The sequence below is a fragment of the Mus caroli genome, chromosome 1 (assembly GCF_900094665.2).
Source record: "Mus caroli chromosome 1, CAROLI_EIJ_v1.1, whole genome shotgun sequence".
Lineage (NCBI taxonomy): Eukaryota > Metazoa > Chordata > Mammalia > Rodentia > Muridae > Mus > Mus caroli.
In genome coordinates, this window is record NC_034570.1 from 27,867,001 (window position 1) to 27,874,834 (window position 7,834).

The window sequence follows — 7,834 nt, forward strand, 5'->3', positions numbered from 1 at the left end:
TCTCTCTCTCTCTCTCTCTCTCCCTCCCTCCCTCCCTCCTCTCCTCCTCCTCCACCTTCTCCTCCTCTCCTTCCTCCTCCTCCTCTTCCTCCTCCTCCTCCTCCTTATTATCCAACAACCAAGACCTTGCAGATCTGCTAAAATGGCAGTTGCCATTGCAGACTGGTTTTTTGAATCTGCAGAGCTCCTAGGCCATGCTTTCCTTTGGACTCTGGACTCCTAATCCTACCTCTATGCTTTGGCTCTGTAAGGCAAGAGCTACTCCTCTCCTGGTTGGTCCTCTGGTAAAAATTCATGAGCTTGAAGTAATTATCCACTTGGGAGAGTACCAGCCCAGCATACATGAAGCCTTGGGTTAAATCACAATTACCGCATGAAATTAAGTGTGGTGGTTCAGACCTATGTTCAAGAGGTAGAAGCAGGAGAATCAGTAGCTCAGGGTCATCCATAGGGAGTTCAAAGCAAGATAGAGACCATCTTAAAATTAAAATAAGGGCATAGCAGTGCTGTTACAGGACCTGAAAAGACACAGTTTCTAATGCAGTGTTTCTTAAACCTTTTCCACTTAGTGAATCATTTTGCCTAAACATATTTTTACAAGTCTTGGATATATAATTGTATAAAGTAAGCATACAAATTAAACAGATAAAAAATTATTTAAAATTATTTGAAATGACTCTTTAACATGCATACAATTTTACCATTTATTGAAGATGAAAGTAAATTTGCAGACTAATGAGGATATGGTTGTTTATTTTTCCATGAAGAAATACATCCTGGCTGAATGTTAAATATTACTGAATTTAGGACCTCTTCAACATCTGTCAAAATTGATCAATATTTTGACTTTATAATGGTCAATGCCTAGAGTGCTAATTTGTATGCATACATATTATAAAATCACAGAAATTCATTTAGGACTATTTCAAAACTGTTTTAAATCCTGTCCAAATCCTAACCCAAAATATATTTGAGGTTTTTTTTATATAAAATACAAATCAGAATCTCTACCTCAATTGCTCAATCAAGCATCCTAACGCAATGTCATCCAAACATACTAACTCCTTAAATGTGGAGGAATGATAGTAGATTTTACAAGTACTCAAGGTATTTGTTTATTATAGTCACATGGCTCCTATCAAATCAGAAAACTGATCACATAGAAAAGAATAGGAAAAAAAAACAAAACACTGTGGTTAGTAGTGTATGGCAGACTTGAATCAATGCCTCAGTTTGGGGCAGTGTCCACTGGTGTGAAATGGCATGAGAGTGCATGCTGTGTGTTCAAACCCAAGGCTGCAGTGAAGCCTCCTGATACAAATGAGAAAGCACAGTCAGAAGTGCTTCACATTCACTGTGTTTGACCTTAAATTGTCTTTCAGTAGTTGCACCTTCTGTGATCTTTCGCTGATGCTAAAATACTCTTAAATGCCTTCATTCAGACAGAGAATATACACATGGTGTCATGGCCACAGCCTAGGTATTCCAGACAAATATAGTGAGAATCTGGATGCCTGACAGCCACCACAAGCCTAAGGAATTTCAACCAAGCCATTTCAAGTCTCAGTGTTCAGGATCGACTGGCACAAATGCTAACTCTGTGACTTCTTGGGGAAACCAGTCCTGGTGTAGACAGGAAAGCCATCATAAAGATGCACCCTCCACCTGCTAACTCATAGGCTTATTGGCACCAAGATGGCCCCGCTGACCACATCCTTGGAAGATTTGCCATCAAACACAATGAGAATAAAGGGGGAGAGGTGCCTTTGCATCTCTTGATACCCAAGACTCTGCCAGAGACTCCTCTTCCTACCACGGGCTTTTTTCTGAGGGCTTCTTGCAAACCTTGAACCACTTGAAAGTACAATTTTATTTCTAAAGAAAAAACAGCCATAATATCAAAGCCTGTGGCTAAGAAAATATTTTAAAAGTTAAAAAAGTTTAAAATATTTCTGTTAAACAGGGATTCTCTTGAAAATCCTGAGCAAACACAAACTGTTATGGCAAGGCATACATACTCTACTTATCTTCTCCCAGGAAAATGGGGTGAGAGTTTACAGAACCAACCAGGGCAGAGACAATAAATGCCCTTGGTGTTTTAGGCTAACTTCTAAAATGGGGCACATGTAACTCTTCCTATGTACATGAAATGAATACTAATTAAGGTATTTGCAACAGACAAATGTTAATTAAAAGAATACAGCTGTTTCAAAGGGTAACTTTTTAAAAAAATTTTATTAGCTATTTTCTTCATTTACATTTCAAATGCTATCCCAAAAGTCCCCTACACCCTCCCCCCGCCCTGCTCCCCTACCCACCCACTCCCACTTCTTGGCCCTGGCATTCCCCTGTACTGGGGCATATAAAGTTTGCAAGACCAAGGGGCCTCTCTTCCCAATGATGGCCAACTAGGCCATCTTCTACAACATATGCAGCTAGAGACATGAGCTCTGCAGGTACTGATTAGTTCATATTGTTGATCCACCTATAGGGTTGCAGACCCCTTCAGCTCCTTTCAGCTCCTTGGGTATTTTCTCTAGCTCCTCCATTGGGGGCCCTGTGTTCCATCCTATAAATGACTGTGAGCACCCACTTCTGTATTTGCCAGGTACTGGCATAGCCTCACAAAGGGTAACTTTTCTAATGTATATTAGCCACACACTGCTAGCAAGCCTGTTACTGCCCTATTTAAACAAAACCAACAGCACTGGCTTCCTGTCATAGGACTTCCCCCTTCCCACTCTGAACATCTAGGCATCCCGTGTCCCAGAGACATCCTCCCTGCCCCACCCTTCTCTATTTCACACCATCCACCCTGATATCACAACTGTGCTGGTTAGGTTTTTGTCAATGACACAGACTAGAATCATCTGAAAAAAGGGAATCTCAGTTGAGAAAATACCTCCATCAGACTGGCCTGGAGGCAAGCCTGTGGGGGCATTTTCTTGATTGATGGTTAGTGTGGGAGGGCCTAGGCCATTGTGGACAATGGCATCCCTGGGTAGGTGGTACTGGGTTGTATATGAAAAGCAGGGCATGGGGAGAAATATACAATATACAGCACCACGCCTCTAAGTCCTCTGTGTTGGTTCCTGCTTTCAAGCTCCTGCTTTGAGTTTCTTCAACAGTGCTCTGTGTTATGAACTGTAAGCTGAAATACACCCTTTCCTCCCAAGTTGTTTTTGGTCATGGAGTTCTGTGACGGCAGTAGAAAACTAACTCAAACGATAGCCATGGCATGCTATCTTCCCTCTCAGTCATAGGGATTCCCAGTGTTGCACTCTCAGAAAAATCTCCCAGGCAAGGCTGGAGATCTCCTAGCTGCAATGCTCTCACACCTGTCAGAGATGCAAGGGAGCACGGAAAGGATCCTGGGATGAAGTTCTTGCTTTATCACCCTTCTGCACTGGCTTCAATGCCATTCTCCAAATGGTCCATGGTTTCAGTTGCCAGAAACTATTTAGCGTTCTTTTGTTCCCTTTCCACGAGACTGATGAAGCGGTGGTACTCCAACCTTCTCTTTCCTCTTCCTCACTTGCTGTACCTCCTTGGAGTGAATGTCATACTCAGAAGAAATCTAGGCCTTGCTAGTTCAGTAGCCAAAAATGTCAAGTTGCATGCAAAGCTCAGAATAATTATCCAATTTAGTTGAAGAAAATGGAAAAGTGAGCAATGACTAATTTTATAATTTTTTTAATTTAAAGAAATAATATATGAAATGCTAGCATATGTAATACTAGTCCTCAGAGCCTTGCGTGTTTGTTCTGTAATCAGAAACAGATTTTGACATTTACTACCAAGGCGTTGTGCAAACCATTGCAAAAGCCAATGTGTCTCTCCAGTGTGGTAGCACAGCAGAGTCACCCAGAGGATTTAGACACCAAGCCTTGTCCTTGTCAAATGAAAAAGCATGAGATACACTTTGACAACAGCACAGTCCATTCAGGTTTCCAGAACATGAGGAACTCATGCAGGATTCAGCTGAACTCCAGGGAAACAGAGGCAGGGAAGGTTTTTAATCCTTGTGCAAGTTAGTGGATGCAAAGAGAGGTCCTTTTCGGGGAGAGTTCAGTATAGCTAGACCCCTGATGTTTTCTAACATCTCCTACAGAAGTTAGGCTGTCACTTGATGTTGGAGCTATTATTTTAAAAACTTCCTTAAGCCAAGTGAAGCTGAAAGGGACACAGGTCTGTCTCTATCACACATTATTGAGTTTCATTAATCTGTGAGGTTGACAGGTAACCAAATTTAGAACCAATGTTTTAAAATATTTAGAAATGGTATAAGAAAAGACCCCTACCCAAATTATATATAGTATCAACAAAGTAATAAAATTATATCTCATTTGTGCCCCAGCTTGCCACCTATGACAGTAAAACCAGGGTAACTCTCATGTGGATAAAAACAAGCAGAACGCAAACAAAGCATGAGGAAGCATGGGGTAAGTTGAGCTTACTAATTTTCTGAAATTCAAATTTTATTGGGCAGTATGTCTAGTTGCGAGCTCCGGAATATTCTCAGGTGAACACTATGCTCATGGTGATGTCAAAATTTATTGGGTGGCAATAAATTCACAGGCTGATCTGTTTCTTCGGCTGTAACTTATCAAGTAGAGCCAATTTCTCTTGATGTCTGGCCGTTGGTGATCTTAGTGACTGATATTAGCCATCAAGTCACAAATCAAACATCTTACAATCATGTGTATGAATGCTTTGGGAGTTTTCCTGTTAAGTCCCTTGAAACACACCTAGTGGTAGAATGTCAGGTCGGTAGGGTCATCAGCATAATAGTTTCTTCATAATAGGCTTCTTCTTAATAAGCTATCCTCTGGACTGTACCTTGTGCTGGGCACACCCACAACAGGATGCATTCGCTCTCTCTCTATTATTTACCCTTAAATGCTGCCAAGTTCTGCTTTGCACAAAACAGTCTCCCAGGCCAAGGTACGGCTTATGCCACTGTTTCACAAAACATGAAGTAACTCAGAGCAGGGTGAAGCCTGATCTCCACACACGCCTCGCCTGCTGGGATCTGCACAGCTTTGAGGATTGACCTCATTGGAGCTGTAGGGAATTGAGAAATGAAGAAATGGCAAGACACAGAGTCGCTGGGATTTGGTACCTAATGAGCTTTAGGGGGTGCCCATCAGCAGCCTGGAAACTCAGCACATTGATGGTATACAGCAAAACTGAATAAGGAGGTGGACTTATAAACAGCTGAGCCACAAAGTGGGTTAGCTAATCTTGCCGGGGGGGAAAGGGGCATGGGGCACGGTTCTTAGCAGGGGAGCAGTCTCAAGCTGTAGTCACTCTAGAGGAGAAAACTGTGATTGCTGATTTCTATATATACTGTCAATACCTGAACTCAGAGCAGAAGGAATCCTTGCCATTCCCAAGGGTCTGAGCCATTGGGGTCTTTGACATGGCCAGGATACACTCATGTCAACAATACACATTCACTCGGTGACTTATCTGCTCCTAAAAGGACACAGGAAATAGCTAAGTAAAAAATTCCAGAGCAAGGCCAGGATATCTTAATGAAGAATTGTTCAGAGGCATCAAGATGGATGGGAGGGTCCATCCTGTAAGAACTGCCTTTCTTAAACATCCCCTTCACTGTGCAGAAGCCCAAAAGTGCAGTCTCATGATGGCTCCTGAGGTCATACCTCCCTCTCAGCCTTCTTTTGAGGAGAAAACCCTTTCTGCCCAGGCTGCTATGATTTATGGAAGTCACTTGTTCTCCTTTAAATGTTACAAGCTCAGCAGGTCAAAAAATAAACTTTTGTTTAAAGCAAAATTCAAAAAAAAAATCAACATTCTTCAAAAGATGTTACAAAATGTGGTCCCCACTGCACAGCCAGGGCTTCCAGATCCCACCAGGTTTCAGTTTTGTGAATATTTTATCAGCCATTTCAACAATAGGGTTCAAGTGACCTGCTTGGCTTATTTATCAAAGGCATCTGCTGTTATTCCATAATAACAAAAGTGGGCCTGCCTGACAACTTAACAGAAAAAGCCTTTTCTTTGAATCGTATGCTTTAAAAGTCTGCCAGGTAATTAACTTCCCAGCAGTTTGGTTGGCAAAGTAATAAGACAGGCAGAAGGAAGCTTTCATTAATGACTGACCATGGAAACTGTAGTTAACGACTGTCGAGCAAATGTAATCAGTAATAGAAGGCTGAATGGAATGGGCTGAGTAGAATGTGACAAAGCAGAAGCCATACATAAGAGCTACTCTAAACAAAAAGTAGGGGACAGAAAGCAAAAGCCACCCAGGACAGAGGGCAGGATCATAATCCCAGCACCCAGGGAGCAGAGGTAGAGGATTGGAAGTTCACGTTCAACTTGGGCTACATAGCAACACTGTCTTAAGTTTTATTTATTTTATTGGTTATTTTATTTATTTACAATTCAAATGTTATCCCCCTTCCCAGTTAAACCCCCATTGCTCCTAGTCACCCCTATTTCTATGAGGGTGCTCCCCCACCCACCCACCCCCTCCCATCACTGCCTTTAAAAAGGGAGAGAGAGAAAAACATTGTTCACACTTAAATTTCACATAATGAGAAGATTCTGTTAGTTGTACTGTCAACCTACTAGAGAATCAAACACAAATCATCATGGCCTGGGAGCATAGATTCTGGTTTCCTAAATACCACACTCCAACATGGTAACTGTTCAATAATTCCCACGACAGATTGAAAATTAAGCTGGGTGTGAGTAAAAGTGGCAGGCTCTACGCCGCCATGAAGGCTGAGGTCCTGGCTAGGCTGGCATCCCAACATCCATTTTTTTTTTTTTTTTTTTTTTTGCATTGCATTTTCCTGAGCCACCCATCTCTGCCCAGCTTCTAGCTTTTCTCGAGTATTTTGCATGACTGAAGAGGAGCTGAAAGAGCATTTGCTAGGGGACAGCGCCATTGACAGGATCTTCACTCTGGGGAATGCGGAGTTTCCTGTCAGCTGGGACAATGAGGTCAAACTTTGGACATTTCTGGAAGATAGAGCCTCACTTCTTTTAAAAACATATAAGACAACAATTGAGGAAGATAAGATCGTCTTGAAAAATCCTGACCTCTCTGTACGGGCCACAATGGCCATCAAATTGCGCTTGGATGAAAAGGAGATTTTGGAAAAAGCAGTGATAGAGTGCGGCCGTGAACCAGGAGTACTACCATAAACACATGGAGGAGAGGGCACCACTGCCCAGATACGAGGAGAGTGACCTGGGGCTCTTGGAGGGTGGTGTGGGGGACTCAAGGCTCCCTCTGGTCCTGAGAAAGTTGGAGGAGGAGGCAGGTGTGCAGGAGTCTCTGAGCCTGACAGAGACTCAGTAAAGTCAAGGCAGGTGAAAATGGGCTTGTCAATGGGGAAAACTCGATCCCTAATGGGACCAGGTCTGAAAATGAAAGCTTAAGCCCAGAAGAAAGTGAAAACGTGACTGGAGACACCGAAGAGTCTTCAGGCAGCATGGGCAAGGTGAAGGAGCCACTCTGAGATGCTCATGGGATCCAGTCGAGCAGAAGTTTCGGACAGCCCACCACATCACCATGTTCCTTGTTAACATTTTTCTTTTTGCAGAGAGGAAAATATGTTTTTGCTGCTTTATATAAAAGTGATTTTTAAGTTACTTTAAAGATCTAGCTTTCCTATTTGATTAAGATTGCCATTTTGATTTTGGGCAGAAAAAAATAGTGAACAGCAGCAGCGGAGAGGAGAGGAGGCGCCCTTGAGAGACTGCAGACCAGCTGTGGGCACTCGCTGCTCCTCCAGGAAAGGGTGAGGTCTGTGCTCAGCTGTGCTCGCAGGCCTGCTGTCCTCACTCCAGAATGAGT

At 42.7% G+C, this 7,834-nt stretch overlaps 1 pseudogene; it reads left to right on the forward strand.

Annotated features, from left to right (window-relative positions):
• The first annotated feature begins 6,683 nt into the window (after positions 1–6,683).
• On the forward strand, positions 6,684–7,496 carry LOC110287476 (annotated as a pseudogene).
• Positions 7,497–7,834: the final 338 nt, after the last annotated feature.